Here is a 21,118-nt window from a genome sequence, read left to right as displayed (position 1 = left end):
TCTGTCAATATCGGTCATACTCTCTCTCTCTCTCCCTTTCTCTCCCTCTCTCTCGCTCTCTCTCTCTCTCTCTCTTTCTGTACCTTCCTTCCATCGCCACCAGGGGCTGTGTGTATAATCTGGCTGCGCCGAGCGGCTCGCCTCGTCCTGCGCCAGACGCGCGGCGTGGATGCAAAAACGAGAGGGGACTCACTCGGAGGTCGGCACCGCACGGGATATCGTACACATTTGCCAGCATCTCGCAAAAGAGCCGCACGTATCGTCTCTTTTCCATTCGGGCGCGAAGGTAAGCGAGCCTTTTGGCAGAGTGTGTGCGTAAGGACGACCTGGTGACGAAGGCGCGTGGAACATGTTTGTAACTTGTTGCCACTTGGATTTATCGGCAGCTCGCGTGCGTTGGGATGTTGCGAAGTGAGACTTGGGGTGTAAAGGATGCTGAATGTGCGCGGCTGCACTACTCTTCACGCGTGCACGCACCTCACGGTACAAAGCACCGTCGTCGAGCGCAAGTGTGTGTTGCAGCCACTTGATGCGCCAAACAGGATGCGTTTCGCTCGGGTAACTTGGACGCACGCCACCGAGCGCTATCAACGGCCAAAAGCCGCGCAACAAATAGCGACAGGGCGGAAAAGTCCGCGCATTAGCGTGCAAGTGACTGCTGTTTCATCCAAAGTCGCCCTTGCGGAAAACGAACAGGAAAGCCAAGGCTGTCACCGTGCTGCGCTGCATGCTGTGTGTGAACATATTAGCAACCGTAATTATTCACATGTTGCAGTTTTATGCGCATCTAATGTCGTGTTTGATTAGGAGTGGAAGTGGGGATTTTGGCAGCAGTCGTGACTGCTTCTTTGGATTTCCATATTTCTCATCCCTCCCTGTGCTGGATGACAAATTATACTTCTTCCTCTATGACTTGCTTCTATTGATGATTATGACATGTGACCTTGGCAGAGGTTACAAATGGTCAAGTGCTCCAATGTGGTGTATGCTCTCTTGAAGGAATCATACCTGCACAGATGTTGTGTGTGTGTGTGTCTGTGTGTATGCTCTCTACTTAAGCTGAGCTAAGTGCTATTCAAAAAAAAAAGTGAGAGAAATGTCCCCATATGGAGCCGATCGATGTCTCTAATTCTCCAATTAGGTGTGGGAATCCGTCAAAGGAGACTGGTCCTGACTGGTGGAGGACCGTGACCTTTCATTGAACCTTTGCTTTAGGGGTGAAATTGGTTACATGCCAAGTTACGTTCAGCAAAAATGTTGAAAAATTGTGTCTTTATATCACTGTCCTTGGAAGGAATCCTCATGTCTCTAAAATCATCACTTTTTAAGAGCACACGGGAAATTGCAAGTTTCATCAACCATCAGCATTTGGAAACATCACATGCAAATGTTGACTGACCATTAGATAGAAAGATCAATTATTGACCAATTTCTGATGATACTGCGTTACATATATTATGCAGGGTGGACACAGTGGTTAGCATGTCCGCCTCACAATTCAGGGACCCGAGTTCAAATCCACCTGGTTCTGGCTTCCTTTGTGGAGTTTGCATGTTCTCCCCAAGCCCGTGTAGGTTCTCTTCAGCTTCCTCTCGCTCTCCAAAAAACATGCATGGCAAGATTATTGGACATACTAAATTGTCCTTAGGTGTGACTGGGTGTGTGAATGCTCGTTTGTCTCTATGTGCCCTGCGATTGGCTGGCAACCAGTTGAGGGTGTCACCCGCCCACTGCCTCAAGTCAGTTGAGATAGGCACCAGCAAGGTGAGGATAAGCAGTTTTGTTTTTGTTTTAGATGAACACGTGAATTTTAATTTAACTAACCGATTCCCTGCCAGCCTATTGGATCTTTGACGTCGATAGGCGTCAACGGTAATGGCTGAGTAAGCATTTCTGTGAATTTGACAGTTTTGACAAACTTGATTTACTGTATAGAAAGCGATTAATGTTTTACGACATTCTGTGGGAGCTCGATGAGATTTTTGTGTGACTTGTGGTACAATAAAGGTGCAAGTCTGAACTTTATTAAATAAAAAAATCACCATTATGCAAATTTGAAAGTTTAAAAAAAGTCGTCTATGTCCGATACCAAAAAGAATGACGCATGCTTGAAATGAAAGCATGTTCAAATCAACATTTTGCTAAATTATGTATGCGTAAAACGAAAGCAAATTTTCCTCTAGTAATTATATAAATAAATTGTTTTTGTTTAAGTTTTTTTAGGTTTTCACAACACAACTTTTTCACTTTTGATTCAATAACGATAGAACTGTCCGATACCGACATCGATCCAAAATGATACTAGAAAGAATGCTGCTTGTTTGAAACTACAAGTTCTAATTTTTGCTCTGAAAATGCTGTAATTCCTAAATACATTTAGAGAGTCAGATTTTTCATTTATGTATATCAGCTCCATACATCGGATATCGACCTCCTTGACCGCTAATACCACCACAAATCGGTTTTGATCCTGAAAAAGAAAATTATGGGTCGAACTTTAGTACAGATTTTTTTAAAAATCCAAAATTCACCAAAATGTGACGTAAAAGGCTGCTGTCCCAACTAGGATAGTAGCATAGTGCTTTTAATATATTGGATGATTTTCTATAAAGGTCAATTTGCTTGGGATGAGTGTGCATACCGCCACAAAGGCATCTAAAGTTAGTAGAAATGTTACAGCCTATAACAGTTGCTATTGCTTGAATACATTGTCAGGTTTATGGTCTGATAGCCAACTAACTTTGTGGTCTTATTGATGTGGCATTTTTCTGACATTCTTGTAAATGTCTGCATAAAAAGGATCGTTTCAGCTTGCACAAATAAATGCACTTCCGAACGAAATCTTGTTTTATTGGAACGATGGTTTAAGCAGAGGAAGGCCATGTAGCAGTAACCCAAGATGGCAGTAAGGGCCAATTGTAATTTATGTCACCAAAAAAAAAAAACATTAGATGCTGCCAGTTCCGAGGCAGACAGTTTTCACACTTGGCCACCAATCACAAGACACACACTAGAGGAATCTCACTTTCCTATAGCACTTATGATAGTATTAAGCCGCGAGCCTGCAAGTTTAATTCAATGCACTATCCCCGTATGCACACGGCGAGTCGACAGATTTATGTCCTCGCCGGTGATACAAGCAGACGCGGCTCTCCTGAGAGAGAAACCGAGGGAGGGAGAAAAAAAAAATCATTTAAAGCAGCCCACAGTTGTGAAGTCATTGATTACCGTTTACCAAGCTGCAACATCAATGCCGCGTTAAAGGGTAGAAGGGCGGGCGTAGAGCGAGGAGAGCACTGATAGACGACATTGGCCTGACAATAAAGATGACATACAGCGCTAACCCGGCTGGGACCCCGTAAGCCCCGCCCACCCACCAACCAGCCCGATTAAGGCTTTTAATTGGTCACCGGTTACTTATGCGTCTTCAGAGGGCTTGTCGGCAGCCCTCAGTCACTTCATTAGCCCCCAACCCACCCGACACCCTCCCTCAATGTCAGCCTTATTAACTCTCTCGCCCTGGGGTGGAATCGTCCTCATTGGGGGGGAGATTGGACAGCTTGGGGCTGCTCACCGGCTCCATGGTTGGTCCACCTCCATTGATTCAAAGAGTCAAGTGGCAGGTGATTCTTGAGTCTCTTTACTGCCGTTCTGTGGAAAGGGAGCTGGCATAAAATGAGGGATGAAGTCCAGGCATCCATTTTTCGATCGTGCTTGTCTCCATTAGGGTCGTTGGTGGGCTGGAGACCCAGGTGATTTTCGGGTGAAAGCTGGGGTGTGTGCTGGAGTTCTCAAGTGGGGGTATGTGAGATTTCAACATGTAATCTAATGTTGTTTCATGCTATAACGGGAACATTACACTTTTTCAAAGTAAGAGCAAATTGATTGGAACATGGGTGAATTTTGTATTTTGCTAAAGTAAGATGTAGATACTCCCTTACAAAATTCCGTATGGCTTCGTCTTGTTAAAATTCCTACAGCTCCGTATAGTCATCAGTGACGAGCCAGAAATTTAAACATATGATCCTACACCATCTATTTTCTGGAGTTGCACAATTGCAGGACATTTACAATTACATTAACAACAATACGCTGTCTCCATGAGCCAAACAAAAAGTAGTGTGTATCTGGGATTGAATATGTGGAGTTAAAATATTCAATTTTATTCTATTCTATTTTTTAAAAAAAGTACAAATTGTCTTTTGGGTTGAACAAGATAATCATCAGAAATCTGTGGTGAGTTGCGGGTGGGTACAAAGAACATATGGTTGTTTTATATATATATATATATATATATATATATATATATATATATATATATATATATATATATATATATATATATGTCCAGTACTTTGCATCCTTTACATTAAAGAACTGTCACATGAAAAGGAAAGCATTGAAGGAAAACACTAGGAAGCTGAAATTTCACCAACCTGGTGACATATCATAGTTCAAAATGACATTACCATGTAGTTATCACACTGTTAGTGGTGTGTCATCCCTTGGCTAAAATACTGCCAGAATGATGTGGAAGAAAATGACCTAATATGGTCAAAAAAACGCACAGGGGTGAGTGTTGTCATCATAACCGTGCTAAGGCTACATGCATGAAAATCCACTTTCAAATGAAAGATATTATTTCACCACCATATGTCTTGTATTCATGGTGCCACACTCCTGCTTTGATATAATGATAATAATAATAATAATATTATAATGGTGCATTAGCGTTTTGAAAGCAGCTTTGAGCTTTCCACATGAGTAATGCATTTAAAGTATTAAAGACATGCGTGCCACCCGCCCTGGTGGGCAGTTGTAAAGAATGAGAATGACATTCATGTGTTAAGCCAACGACAACAAAAAGAACAACAAGACGTGGCGGGGACAAGGATGAGACAGCTGCTGAGTCCATCTGTCCTGCGTGTGATGCCACTAAATCTGTTGCTACCGTCGCTCGCTCGCTCGCGTCCGCGACGCGCGCCGTCCAAGTGTGCACTTTGACATGTCGATGAAACCGGGCCCACTGTCTGATTTCTCATAAGCCTCCCTGCAATTTGCTGCGTTTATTCCAAGTTGATTTTGTCCTCTTTTTCCTTGCCAAGTATAACTCCTGCAGAATGGTGATAGCGATTAAATTATAGTTGAATTCAAAATGTTACTTTTGCACTTGCTCATTTCCTTCTGCTTTTGAATGACATGACAGCAATTAAAACGTCTTTTTCTATCTGATTCGTTGATCAAATATCATCTATATTTATATTTGCAATATTTTGTCCAATCCTTTGATCTCTAAGTTTTCTCGTATCACAGGGGTACTCATACCCTCATTTGGCAATATTTGTTCGTTGCAGCCCTACTCTTGAAGGTATGCGGTTGTTTCTGCATTTCTCGCATTTCGTTTCTGAGTTTCCAGAAGTAGTCCCGACTGTCATTTGAAAGTAGCTTGGGAACTTCACCAAGCCTAGTTGATCACTCCACGGGCAGAGAAATCCAGTGGATGCATTTCTGAGTTAACTAGCAAATGCTAATGTGACAGAATGAGCTGGCGGGTTCAAGGACGGCCTATAAAGCAGTGAACAGGAATGGAAGTTTAAAAAATAATAATGATCATGTGTACAAAAGCTTTCGAAGCAATGCTCAGCAGAGCATAATTTAGCTTATTGATTGCCACTGTTACTCATTTCTCACTATTTCCTTCATGCGCCCTGTTTTTCCCCCCCGCAAATGTTCATTTCCTGGAGGCAAGGAAGCGTTCCATCTCTGGGGACGAGCTCCCATATTTGGCCTCCGTTGCTTGGTCGGCTGCACGTGGCTCGCTTTTTCGACTTCCCCGCACCGGACATGGAAGAGCGACTGCTTTGTAAACAGGCACTTGTTCACCCGGACGTCACGGTTCACAGAGTCTCCTCATCCTCCTGGGAGGAGGTCCGCCGTAACTTTGGCCGAGAGCTCATGTTGTGGCGCGTTGCCTTTCTGCATGGCTTCCACCTAGGAAAGTGTGACGCCTGCCAAGGTGGGGCAGGTTATATCTTTTTTTTTTTTTAAAAAAGCAACACTCCAGTTTACTTTTTTTTTCCGTCCTGTGCTTCCCACAGTTATTACCCTGTAATTTAACGATCACATATTTTGCAAAATGGACTCTTTAATGACATGCATGCAAATGGCTCTCTAGTTTAAAGTGCTTGTCAACTTGTCATGTGTGAAATTAAAAATATAATTGCTGCCCGGCACTTTGTTTTCTATCTATGGCATGATCATCTTAACTGGATGAAGATCCAGAGCCCCTTTCGAGTGGCAGCCAAGATTAAGCAAGGCATACTTGATTTGTTGTTCGATGTGTTGATATGCCACATACAGAGAGCGTAGCATATTAACTAAATTTCAGGACACCGTAGCGTTGACCTTCTCGATGAGTCGAGTCAGCATTACCCTGTGCCACGATGCTGGGATTTATTTCAAAATAAAAGCGAACCAAGTCATTGATGTGCTTGTATTTTGTGGGAGGCTGATACTTGTTTTGAAGATGGCCTTGTCATTACATTATTTTCATGCGTAGTATGAACACTTTATGCTACATTTAGCATGACCCTCCTGAAAGTGTGAATTCTAGATATTCTATTCTTTGTGAGATTGAAAATGTAACTGCAGCTTGGTAGGGGCCCTCCTCTGCCTCTTTAGCTCTCCGTTAAGTCGTCCTCCCTGTTTTTCATGTCGCGGCATTATGTTGTGCAAGCTCTTTATATTTAGATAAACCCAAAGGAAATGATCGGCTAATAATCGGCAATATAGCAGGGGTGCACGGATGGGCGTTTGGCAATCCCAATTTTGCCATATTGTTGCTTTAAAATGGAACGTACCACAAATTTAGCGGCGGCGTGACTCCACAGTCGACGTAAAGGGATTTTTCATGTGCGAGATTGAAATTAAGGGATTAGAAGAAGGTGAGAAGAAGGTGATTATGATATTAGTGTCTCGGCTCTTATCAGATGTTCCGCACGCGTCTCGAGGAAACGAGCAGGCTTAGCTTGAATAAGCAAACAGTGTAAAATGTGTTGAGCGCTTGCCAATGGGAGCTTGAACGCCCATGAATATGAGTTTCACTCAATTTGACAGAGAAGCCGGAGCTTTCCCTCCCTCCTACCTGCCTCCTCGTCTCATCTCTGATTATCTCCTGGCGGCACGAGGTGACATTTTGCCGAGTGAAGAGGCTCCTTCATAAAGAGTGTCCCTGAAATGAGATTTATGATGGGGCCCCGTCGCTGTCACGACTTTCAGATCCTCTCTTGTATGGCCGTAATAGAAAAGATCTCGCCGGCTCGTTTAGATGCGAGTACAAATAAGCGCTGTAAAATTGCTCCATTCCCGGCTGCACTTCTGATCTGGAGTTGACCGCATGTATCTCCGGTGGGCAACCGGTGTTTGCACAATCCAAAAAAAACAAACAAAAAAAACACATGGTCAAGTCCTCAAAGCAATGCAATTGCTGCTCTCGATCATTTTAGTTGGCGACGTTCCAAAACTCGAACTTTGCTTGCTATTCTTCATTTTTATGTATTACATTTTTTTTTCCTTTTGGTCTTTCATTTATTTTGCAAGAAAATTGATCTTTTATAGAGTTTTTTTCTTTTTTCTGATTAGATATTCTTCAGTTTGTTTTTTAAATTTGTTGTTTCTATCGTCAGTGTGGTTTTTGTTAAGTTTTTCATCCTTCATTTTATTGTTTATTATGATAGTGTTTTAATTTATTATTATAACTACGCTGATTGTCCTATTGTTTTACTTTATTCTTTACTTTTTGGACGGGCGTCAGTTGCAGCTAACCGCAGCTTTTGTTGTTGCATTATTTTCAGTAAAAGAAGTGAGCAGGCTGAACCACCGTCTGAGTTCAGACACAGGATTATTACTAAAACGGAGAGGATCATCTCAAGGTCATGAGGTCTCCAGCTGTGGAGACACTGGTCTGTGAACACCGGTTAGAGAACACGGAAAGGTAGTCCATTTGTCTCCGTTATTACTTACGGTCTTTTGGCATATACACACAATCGTAAACTTGGTGAAACACGGACGGTGCCCAACTTCGGGTATATATGGCGAAAAGAACTCGAACCCCGTAGTGAGGAAAAGCAAAAGCAACTGGCGAGGCGTTCATTGAGTACTCACAAGGTGGAAAATCAGAAGCACACAAAACTTAACACGCAATAAATATAGAACGTACGGCTATTAACACAAGAAAATATGAAGTTTACGAAAGAGATTTATTCTCCAAAGCAGCGTCAGTTCGTCCAATACACGGTAACAATGAAAATACCAGAAATTGAACCTAAAATTAAGGGTGCGTCTTATAAGCAGGTGTGGCTTATATTTGGGATATTTATTTTATAAACTTAAATTATTTACGGATGTAAAATGTTTCATGTGAATTTCCCCAGTTTTTGATGGTAGATGCGTCTTGTTGGAAACATGTCAAAGTCTGCTTCTTTATTGTAGCGACACATACCGTCTCTCCAGCATGCCAGCATGCCTGAGACACGTCTTTGTGTGTTTGTCAAAAATTAAGCTTTTGTTTAGGTGCTTCACAATGCAGCCTAGCAACTGACGACGAGTGCTCGGCTCGTTTTATTATTCTCGCTCACACGCTCTCTCGCCGGCGCTCTCTGGCAGCGTTTTTACTCTTGAAATTGATGAACCGCTGTGAGAAAATGGCATTGTATAATGGAGCTCTTGGTATCACAAAATAGCCTTGAAGACTCAAGCTCACTTCCTCCAAATCTTCAATTTGAAGAATAACACGAGAAGTTTCTTCACCCAACAGCGAGTGAAGGGAGAGGCGGCGGCGTTGCGAAAAGATGACAGCTTCAACAAGTGTGTGTGAGCTCCTACATGGACACTTCCTCTGTCAGGCTATGTAGTAACTCTTATTAACGTTGATAGACTCGGCCGGAGTGTAGTCCAACTTGTAAAAGACGGACAGCAACGCCGTCACGAAAAGGTCTCGTTGTAAAACGAGCTCCTTTTTATGATTATGCCACTTTTAATGGAAATGTGGACCTGTGATGAACTTATATGAAGTTACCTTGGATGTTCAGTACGGAAGCATGCTCGCAAGTACGTTCAAACGTATGTACAAGTATCATATTTGTTTGTGAGTCCAACCCTCGTTTTTACTGCGATTTGGGGGAATTGTCCAAATAAAACTCATCCTGCGTTATTAAAATGATTAAATAACTTTTAGAGGCATTTCTTCACCGTCTGTCGTAAAATAAGGGCAATGTACATTATGGTTCTTTTGTAGTATAGTTTTTTTTCTTTCTTCCTTTTTATACTCAATGAATCACAGTCAGATGAAAAAATGAACTAATTTTCGACCTTAAACAGGCAAGAACGCAATGCCTGAAAAAATGCGATGTTAGAGGTAAGCAAGTATATGTCATCATTTTATGCTTTCAATTAACATGATACGACTTATTTCACAATCTAATGAATGTTCAAACACAGATGTGTGGAAGAAAATTGGCCTGGTTTTGAGTTATACGACTGATAAGTTGACTACTCTAATATGGGGGTTGAAACTGGAAAAAAATGCGGCCACAAAAGAAGTTCAAACATACATGCAAATACATCACCAACTACTTGCAAATATTTTTAAGCTAAATGCCAACAACATAGCATTTGTTCCCATAATACCACATATAAAATAGAAGGAAAAATTTTTTGCAGTTATCCTACAAGTACAATTAAACGTATTTGCATGTACTTTGTTTATTCAAACATATTTAAAAGTACGCTCAAAGGAATTTGAAAATAATTGAAAGTTCTTGTAAATGCTTGAATGAATTGAAATTTGTTCAATCGTATATGTAAATACAATCAATCAAGTTTGTCTGTCAGAAATGTTTTCCTCCACACTGGCAGCTCCACGCCTCTGTAATTCAGACACCCAAAAGGCTCCAGTTTGTTTTTGAGTATGCTGAATTGCATATCAAAGGCTGCAGAGGCCTCATTGCCAGGAGTACATTCCAGACCTTGCTGCAATTGGTGAAAATGATCAGCATTTATTATATCCCTCCAGCAGAACAGTAATTCTCAAATGAGGGTACTTGAAGAAACTTCAAATGAGGGTACTTGAAGGAAATTCAGGGAGTACTCGAGATTTTGAATAGAACAAACAAACAAACACATGCAAAATCAAACATAATGATTGAATTAATTGTTTGAGGAAAATATAAGTTGATAAAACACATTTTATGTTTAGGTTGTTCGATTTCATATTTGTAAAAGAACGGATTCTCCCCATACGAGTGGTTTGAACCAACTTAGGTGCCACCTCTCGTTACCTGTCAAGTTGATGATTTATTTTTGTGAACACATCTCTACTATGACACTAAAAGCTGAATATTTTTCTGTGGACAAATATTTATTTACAATGATGTATTTTTGAGAACGGGCCTGACACTTTTGTTGATTATTGTTGAGGGGACAATTATATATAAATAAATAAGTTCAATATTTATTTTTGTGAAAAGATCTTTACTGTAACCAAAAACAGGACACTTTATATTTAATATTTTTCTGTGGAGAAATACTTTTTGACAACATGTCTGACACTTTATACTATATATTTTTTGTGGAAAAAGATTTAATAATTAAGTTAAGTTAAGTTAAGTTTTGACAACCGATTTCCTCTATGATCCAAAAGAGGACACTATAGATTGATTATTTTTTTGTAAACCAATACAAATGAAGTTTGACAAGGTCTAAAGTTTAATAAATCAGACGCCATGCCATGTAATGTTTAGTCTTTTTTTTTTTGTTCCCAGAAATGCTTTGTACTGGTTACTTGGCTGAAAAGGTATTTCACAGAGGGTACATCACTGAAAACAGGACAACACTCCTGGTTTAAAGATGCAGTGGAAATTCAGTGAATGCATTTCCATTGCTCTAGCCTTCATCTTCAACCCAATCGCACCATCTTGAAGTGCTTCATGAGGATTCATTTTGCTATCACTAACTTTTAGGTATCAGCAAATCTAATGATTCTTAAAACTGAGAATTGAGAGCAAATCAAATGGAACATTTGGTAAACTGCTGCCAAAACGTGTTATATTGACTATATTGGCTTTGCAAAACTCTGCATATGTTTATTTTGTTATGATTTATACTTTCTGTGACCTATTTTTTTGTCAGATGAGCCCTACACATGTAGTTCCAAAGTTGAATAAATTAGACATGGCGCAGCAACATTCCACTCTGTCTTTGGCTAGATTTGATTGATCAGATAAACATTTTTAGGTCATACGTGATGCATGGCATGCATTAAAACACTTATTGACCCCCCTATCCCGGCGGCACTTCAGCCGTCGTCTTTACGCCGGGTGATATATGCAAAGGTCAGTATCAGTAGCTTGAGTAATTGCATCCATCAAGCGCGCTGTCTCGCGCCGCATAACGACGCCCTCGGCTCTCAAACAGAAAAATGGCTGCTCATAATGAGCCCTAGCTCAAAATCATCATCTTGGCAATACAACAACAATTCAATAATAATAATGAGCTTCAGACACGTACCCAAGAGCCTGTGAAAATAGACATCGGCGTAATCCTCATCGGCTCACGGGAAACTTGAGGTTTGCCACTCTGTTAACAAATACCGCTTTGATTGCTCTAAATGGATTATGGCAAACGTTTTTGGAAGACTAAAGTCATTTTAAAAAACTAAAGTTGGAGTCGGAGATGAATCTGTGATCGTAATATTTATCAGAAAGTTGCAACGTTACCAGAAAATTGTCACAAGCCTTGTACTTCGTAAACATCGTGTTTTGATTTGATTTTTTTCCCTTCTTATATTCTCAGTGATCCACAAGTGTTGACTCGAGGACACTGGATTCTGTTGAACTTACCTTGTTCTTGTTTTACAAAAGTATTAATCACGTGAGTGAATATGCTCGGATAACTATTTGTCATTCTATGAAAACAAAGTTGGCAAACTCATCTTTCATTTGGATTTTGAGCCTTTTGTTGAAAAGTTTGAATGAAAGTTTCAAAAATATATGACTTTTATTGAACAAACAAATGAATAATAATAAAGATGTGTCCTTACCAAAATAATCATGGAATAATCCATTGGAAAAATGCCTGACTGCATAACTGCCTGACTGCCCCCCCACTCCAAAAAAAAAAAGAACAATGATAGATCATTTTAGGAAAATATACTGGACCTAATCCAATCAAGAAATGTCCAAAAAACTTCTAAACTTAATGGCAATTTCTGATCTTCTAATTGGTGAAACTTGGTATCAGTAAATATGCATGTCAGATTATTATTATTATTTTTATTATTATTATTTTATTATTATTATTATCTTCCTGTATTTATTTATTCATTTATTTATTTTTAAAGAGTTCCCTGAGTCCTGAATAAAATTAGATACATGACTTATGATATATTGTTGGAAAGGCCGGGATGTCGTCTCCTGAGGACATTAGTAGCACTAAGTAGGGTAGCTCCAAGGTTTTGGACCAAAATGCATAGGCTGACTTTAAGGAGGATATGATGGGACCTACTTGGAAGAGGCTTGGGAACATGAGTTGCCGGCCTTGTAGACAAGTGGAAACAATCAAACCCGGATCAATCGTTCTGTGGATATGAGCACAACTGAAGTGTGCATCAGTTGTCATCTAATATACTTTTGAGGGCAGATGCGCGCAATATTGCGTCAAATCATCTGAAGAAGAGTGTTCTTTTTTTTCCCTTTCAATCTGTGAAAAGGAGAGATGGCACTTGGGAGCAACAGACTTGATAAGCACCACGAACGCACCACTGTGGCAAAGTGTCTGACATTTTTTTTTTTTTTCAAAATGGAAGAACGGCTCAATATAAGGGCAAAAAATGAGTCTGTGCGCTGATAGCCTTTTGACATGTGATAGTGCTGTAGCTATGGGAATGAGCCATCTTTCAAGTGAATCACCTCGGGGCATGGAATTGCACTGCACGACCTTATTTCTATGAGAATGCAAAACAAAAAATAGATTATCATCAGCCATCCTAACAATTGAACCATCCATCCATCCAAACTTTTGGTCATCCATCAATTGATCCACCTATCTGTTCATCCGTCCATCCATCCATCTGTTCATCCATTCACTCATTCATCCATCCTTTGATCTATCCGTCCATCCATTCATCCGTTGGTCCATCCATCCATCATCCACTCGTTCATCCATCAATTGATCTATCCGTCCATCCAGTCATCCGTTGGTCCATCAATCATCCATCCAACCATTTATCCATCAATCCTACAATTTATCTGCCTATCCATCATCCGTCAATTGATCCATCCATTGATCCATTCATCCTACAATCGATCGATCCATCCATCCATACATCCATCCGTCTATCCATTAATCCTACAATTTATCTGCCCATCCATCATCCATCAATTGATCCATCCATTCTACAATCGATCCATCCATCCATCCGTTCATCCGTTCATCCATCCATTTGTTGGTCCATCCATCCATCATCCATCCATCCTACAATTTATCTGCCCATCCAGAATCCATCAATTGATCCATCCATTGATCCATTCATCCTACAATTGATCCTTTCATCCTACAATCGATCCATCCATCCAGCATCCATCCATCCATCCATCAATCGATTCAACCATACGTTCATCCATCCATCCTTCCATCCATCCTGTGATCTGTACCGCTTGTCCTCATTCTTGTGAAGGAGTTGGAGCCTATTCCAACTGACTTTTGGCAAGTGTGCAAAAGAAAACAAAACAAACAGACGCATCATTATTGACTCTTTTATTCATTTGCACACGACTTAATTTGTTGCATTCTGCTCCTCTGCAAATGTATGGTATGAGCTTGTCACATCAGTTTTCAACGGCAGCACAGATGCACGCGCACATATCGGTAATCCGGGACATGCCGGGATTTATACCCATGATACATATCTTTACCAAGATTAAATGTCTTTCTATTCATGTGTGTGTTGGTACAGTTACAAACCCATATCCCTCCTTTCGCTCTGTCCTCTTTGTTTCTGTAGCTTAATGGGCTTTGTAAGATAATACCCGGGAGACGTAACAATACGCGCGAGGCGGGGGATTGCCAGGCCGTCCCGCTTGTCTCGCCGATGATTGCGAAGGCAGCGAAACCTGCAGATACGTCTGGCCAAGATATTAATCACCAGCGGGGGTCTCCCTGCTTTATCTTGTGATCCGTCGCAGTATATTTTGCGAAGCGTTGTTCTTCATTTGAAAGATGTGCTCAACAGCTTGGCCAGTTTTTGTTAGGGATATGTGGCGAAAATGCCACCGCTTTAGGGCAGTGTTTCTCAAACTTTATTTAGTACCCCCTAACTGTCGTGGGGGGTTGGGAGGAAGGGAGTTGAAATATATATATATATATATATATATATATATATATATATATATATATATATATATATATATATATATATATATATATAAAATAAAAAAAATAAATAAAAAATAAAATAAAATAAAATGTTGCATTAGCTTTGCTGGGTTCGCAAGATTTTGTTGACACATTTAGACAGATTTCAAAATTACTACATTTTTTAAAATGTATTTACTGGTTGAATTGATGGCTTTATTGAAGTTATTTCTAAATTATTTCACAGAACCCCAGTGGGGTCCGAGGACCCACCTTTGAGAACCACTGACTTAAATGACTAACATCAAATCTTTAATATTTTCAATCGCATTGGAAACATTCAATGTTGAAAATGAATATTCAAACTGCAGAATTTGAGGCACAATTTACTGCAACATTTTTTTAAGGCCCAAAAGTTCATACTAATCGGTCATGCACTGAAATACATGTTTAATGTTTGCCATCTAGCAAACCCAGTCTAATCAAAGTGATCTTTTTTTTGCTCGTTTGAGGTTTTCAGGCTGAGGATGCGAGGTTTACGGTCGTCTCAGTGCCTTACACGGTCGCTGAAGTCGCAGCCTGAAATTCAGAATGTGCTGTGTAAAAGACAAACAAAAGCAGACGAAACACTTCATCGGTTTTACAGCGGTTGTGACAGGGCGTGTCGGAAGTTGGGATAGTAAACGCAGAAAAGTCATTATCATAAAGATTGAATAATAAATGTGCGTGGGGTTGTGTGTGCATGTGTGCGAGGAGCCATACTGTATTTGAAGATCTCCATCAAAAGACTCTCTGCAATGCGAGGGAGTTGAGGACACTCCTACGCAGTCGGCAGGATTTTGCTATCATCATGCAGTTTGCCACATTTTGTTTATTCATTTATTTTGTACATTGGGCCAAATCGCAAGCAGATCCTTGCAGATAAAACCCAGGGGGGAAATCATTTGCGAATGGGACTAAGCAGCCTTATGATAATAACCGTAATGATATCAGATGGTCTCCTCAAAAACCAGAGACCAACAAACTGATATCTTTCATTTGCTGAGGAAAAAAAATATTTACGTGGCCAAAAAGATTCTTTTCATTTTCTACAGTGCCTGTCTTCATCATGAGTAATTGGAATTGGCTGCTCCAGAAATTCTAAATAAGGAAGGGGGGACACTTGGAGAGGCACCGCAAAACTAAAAGCCACAATTTCAGGATGTCATTATAATGTTGCAGTAATGTATATAGACCAATAGAAAACTATCAGGAGGAAAATAAGGCCTTGTCTACACGAAACCAGGTCTTTTTTAACCGCATATCTCCCCCCCCCCCCCCCCCCCCCCCCCATGAAAAAAACTGGTATCGGGCCACAAGGAACTGATTTAGTTTAATTAGCAGTTAATGTGTGCTTTGTTAGGCTTGATCTTTGATTTTTGGCGTCGTCTCTGGCCACTGTTGGTATTACATCTTGTAGTGAGAAGGATAGTGTGGTTTTGAGAACAGTAAATCGGTGAGGCACACGTTTTGTCTTTGTGTTAATGTTTGACAATGTAATTTGCATACATTTTTGTACATTTTGAGCACACCCGAGACTCTAAACAGCTGACCACCCCACCATCCATCTGTGTGTCTATTTTCTGTAGAGATATTAGGATAACGAGTAAATGAAACTTATAAACGGAATAGAATATATTTAGTTGCAGTTACCATCCTTCAGAGTTCACTTAAACTTTGTTGCATTCCGCCTGCAGCGATAACCATAATTAGCTGCCTATCTTTCCGTGCTGGGAGTCAAAGTGTCGGTCTGGTTTGCTTATACTGCTTTGAACCCGTAGCGACATGCCAGGTGTAAATAAATGTGCGTTTTCCATTCACTCGTTTTTGCCTTGGATATTCTATTTCCCATAGTAAAGATTAAGGAGTAGTGGTAAGGGTCATCCTTGATCTTCACTGCTCATTTATAAGTAATCAAAGTTTTAAACGTATATAGGGAACTGGATTTGGGGGAAAGGGATCAGGAAGTAACAAAGAAATAATTTTACAAATTTTTGCTTCTCTTTCATCGCTAATTTTTCAACGCCCTGGCCCCGTTCCATCATTTTTTTTTTTTTTTAAATCCAAACTGGTCTGTTGGTCCTTCATTTTATTGAGCTTAAGAGGCCTAATCTAACAGGAATTTAAATATTAGGGATAGCTGTTGATGGGAATTGATTGGATTCCGAAACCCATTATAGATACTGACTATATATACAATTACTTAATCGTTGATTCTCCCATTGATTTCTTTGGGTTAGGTCTTTAGATTATTATAAAGATGTCACAATCTATAGACAAAAGACTAAATGACAAATAGACTACATGACGCTCCTCGCCTTTCTTCAAAATGCAGTACTTCCATGGTGATGATACACCACAAGTTGGATCAGTGATTTTATATTACAGCTGGCTTTTGTCGGACTAAGAATTGGAAAAAAGTTAGATAAATTAGCTAATAATGGATTTAAAGTGCCCCAAAAAAATCTGAGGATAAGCAAATTGCCAATATATGCTGGTACAGAGTCCAATTTACATTGTTATCAAAATGATAGGACTGTGTTCTTTTAATATTGTAAATGGCAAAGGCAATACTAGGTCGCTTTTCGATAAAAAGAACCACACTATGTGCTTGCAAATTCAAACTAATTAATTTGAGATCTTTTCATTATGATCCTTATGTTAATACTCAATGTAAGTTAATTGTTTTAACAAGCATCTGTATTTCTAATTAAGTGCAAAGCATCCTCTGTTTTGGGCTGTTTATTATTCCAGATCCATCACAGGCTTATTGGGCTATAACTCACGGCACCTTTGCTTAATTTACCGCCCAAGCTCGAGGGCGGTGGGGGGGTCGACAAAGCCTGTACTAGAACTGATAAACGCTAGCCGCTCCTTTAGCTGGTATTGATAAGGATATTTGGCATGGGAAAAAAAAAACAAAACTGGCCGGCCTTCATTCCTTTTGACGCGTTATCTTCCCAGTACCGAGAAATCTTACGACCGCCAGATTTTGTACCTCAGTGAGGCAATGTGAGATATTCAACAAGCAGCAAAAAATTATGCGATAGCTAAATCAGCTTTCCAATGCGTATTTCATCAATTTAGGGTGTATTGATGGATGGATTCATATGAATATCATATCTCTTAGTTCAAAAGTTTTTTTCAACTAAAAGGTATTGGGACTCATTTTTTTCTTCCGTCAAAAGGCAAAAACCAGTGTATTTGATATTCATTCAAACAGATGCAGAGATTTTTCACATCTCGCCTTTTCTGGCACGCTGTGGTGTCACAGCCCATTTGGGGTATTAGACAACGACACGTATTCGATTTGGCAGCTGACATTTTCACCCTGTCTGTCAAAAGTTGATTTTGACAGTGCCAAAGTCTGTTCGTCTCCCCGCGGCATTTTCTTAGAGTTTCAACATCTAACATGATTATTTTTTCTTCTTTTCTTCATTTTTTTTTTTTTTTTGGGAACCACAGTACCAGATGCCTCAATCCCTGCTTATTAGGAAGATGAGTGTTGTATTTTGCAGCTCCTCAGCCTCATTTAAATATGTATACGAGAATTTGCAAAAGAATCAACGTATGGTAATGCTATCTACCCCTTAATACAACACATAAAAAAATGCATTGCAATGTAAATATCGTGAATATCGTATCGTAAACATCAACAACCCACACAACCATAAGTTCGGTTAAATGTTGGCCTACAGTATATTCATAGAAACTGCAGATACTAATTTCAGATAATTTCAGTGGTAAGTATTCCTTAGGGTACGTGAACTTTTCTTGAGGAATCTGCAGTAATCACCAGCTCTAACTTTTTGCCGTGAAAGTAACATTATATTTTTCTTTTCAATTTAAGGTCAAATTAATTGGCGCATGAAACTACAAATTAGCATAGTCAATATTTTGCAAAAAAATGTATGTCTTTGTCATGTATTACATGAATGTGCAATGTCATTAACGAGGAAGTTTTTCAGCAGACGGGCCAGAATTATTTTTTAAAAGTTTATTTTTTCTGCCACTCACCACTTCACTCGTCACTGCTTTGTGTGTTTTTTATTTGTTTGTTTTTTGTTTTTCAAAAGATAACTTTACAGCAGCGCCCACCCAATAACCTTCCCATGCTCAGTCCTAACATGGAGCCTAAAGCAGTCTAACAGCCTGTTAAATACTCGGTCTGGTTCAGCTGCAAATGAAGGCACTTTTGCTTAAAACAAAACCCCTGCTCGTCATTCTACATCAACTTAGTCATGGCATTATTTAAGGGTGTTTCGGCAACAACTCTTCATGACTCTTACAGGGGTCGCACTTGTGGCTGTGAGTGAGAGAGCTGTGAGGAATCGTACACATGAGGGAAGGTTTTGTGAGTTTTTTTGACAACACAGCCTGCCATTTCAAAACAACAAATTTGCCTTGTGGGGAGTGAGTGGCAAGTTCGAGTGGGTCGGTACTCAGGGCTGTGGGGAGCGTTAGTCGCCAACTCTGTTTTGTTATTGGTCAGCATTTGGAAGGATCTGTCCACCCCTAACAAATCCAACCGTCATCCCGATTTCAAAACATCTCATCTCATCAGGCTTTCTGTTTAGTTTTCAGACCTCCATATTCTCTCTTGTCATATTCAATGTAATGTGTCACTAATGGATTCTTCATTCTTTGTGCAACATTTTGCCATTGTGAGCATGCAGCTTATGTCCACCTCCGTCTTTCTGATGTCCGAAAGGCACGGAGGAGCGCAGCTTTGTCACTTTGAATGATAAGTGTGCGTGTGCCTGTCACTGCCTTTTGAGTCTGCTCGATCTAGAAGCCAGTGATGGCTGTGGTGGAGATGTGTTTGGGTTTCTGTTTGTTAATCTGAAGAATGTGTTACCTCATTATAAAGCCATTTACCTTTCATGGTCTTGCTGTTTCATAGAAATTTCAAAATGTCTTCTTGTGTGTATACATATATATATATATATATATATATATATATATATATATATATATATATATATATATATATATATATATATATATATATATATATATATATATATATATATATATATATATATATATATATATATATAAAATGCTATATTACTGTTTTTGTTTTATTGCCTACCTTATTATTTGCTTGATTATGGAATATACTCTGCTGGGGAAGTGAACAGAAGAAGAATTTCATTGTGTGGTATTGCTGTATTGCTATGCATATGACAATAAAACTCTTGGCCCAAGTTGAATATATGATGAACAAAAACAACAACCTGTACTTTGCAGTTTCTTATTTGTTTTTGGCTATTTTTAAACGAGGGAATGCAATGAAAACTAATCATTTTGGTAGTTTCTAAAATTTATGCGCTGATAAAAATGTGGTTGTCAATGGCAATGAGTAATGCATCAAATCTATCTCACATTCTTGCACTATTGACCAAAATCTACACAAGAATGCTGGTGCTGAGAGAGGCAGACGTGCTCACGCTTTGGCCACGCAATGCCATCTCATGTTAATACGATAAGAATATATCTCAATATGCGTGAAAGCCAAGTATCGCTGATTTGAATTCAATACACCACCTGTGGTTTCAAAGCTCATCGCTGTGATCCACCTCTCCTTGGATTCATGAATACAAACTAAAGGCCGTCAAATTGCGCCCCCCCACCCCATACTTTCTTTTACATATCCAGTTAATCGTCTCTTGCCTTTACGAACATTAGTTGTTAATGTGGCGTTGACTTTTCCGCTCACATCCATAGTGAGCGGAGGTGTGTGTGTGTGTGTGTGTGTGTGTGTGTGTGTGTGTGTGTGTGTGTGTGTGTGTCTGTGTATGTGCGTGCATTGGGGGGGGTCCAAGAAGGAGGACCTACTGTGGATCCATTATTCATGGGTCCCTGTGGTCTCGTAGCCAACACCGACACACGACCTGCCAGAATCAAAGCGCACCAGTAAGTTGAATGCCCCCGGGGACGTGCGAGGCTCTGGTAATGGAGGCGGGGAGGTTGAAAGTCAGATCAGAAAGGAATAGTGTGGAGGGGACCGTGGGCTGGACAAAGACAGAGGGTGACCCCCATCTGCAGCCCGCTCAAACCTGTTTGAAAATCTGCACACAGCTTCTTTCTTTTTCTTGATTGTTCTTTCGGCCAGAAAAAAGTGTAACAGTAACTATATATATATATATATATATATATATATATATATATATATATGTATATATATATATATATATATATATATGCATTTGAGTGGATAACTCAAACCACAGAGCGACTTGACTTGGGAGTCGCATGAATGAACAAAACTTACTGGTGACTTTCTCCCGTATGAATTCCTCCTACCTCTGTTAATAACATTGTTAAAAGGAAGTTAGTGTATGTGTGACATCAGGCAGCCGTGCGAGGCGCCGGGGAGAAAAAAACATCCCGGCTGCGGCGTCCTTTCGTCTGTGTCATTGCTATGCGTCTGGCTTTGTCACTCAGAAGGTGACATTGTCTCCAAGCCAAGCGCTAAACGGCCACAACCGGGGACGACTCACGTTAGCCGTGATGACTTCTAATCACGACAAATAAACCGCAATTAGAGCAGAGAGGCTCTTTGTTGCCTAAACATTCTTCTTGTCTTTAGAGCTTTTTAACAACCTTCAGTAAGTAATTACCCTGGAGATTAAATCCCCTTTGATATCTAACGAATGGTCAAGTC

At 39.9% G+C, this 21,118-nt stretch overlaps 1 protein-coding gene across 1 annotated transcript in view; it reads left to right on the top strand.

The window, feature by feature from the left end:
• Positions 1-140: 140 nt before the first annotated feature.
• cdh22 (cadherin 22) overlaps positions 141-21,118 on the top strand; it is a 152,265-nt gene continuing 131,287 nt past the window's right edge. The window contains exon 1 of the mRNA XM_088423649.1: positions 141-286. The gene's annotated coding sequence lies outside the window, so the exon portion shown is untranslated. The remainder of the gene's footprint in view (positions 287-21,118) is intronic.

Source organism: Hippichthys cyanospilos, chromosome 9, assembly GCF_059441005.1.
Source record: "Hippichthys cyanospilos isolate Australia breed blue-spotted pipefish chromosome 9, RoL_Hcya_1.0, whole genome shotgun sequence".
Lineage (NCBI taxonomy): Eukaryota > Metazoa > Chordata > Actinopteri > Syngnathiformes > Syngnathidae > Hippichthys > Hippichthys cyanospilos.
The sequence above is the reverse complement of the archived record's forward strand: the minus strand, read 5'-3'. Positions and strand labels throughout refer to the sequence as shown.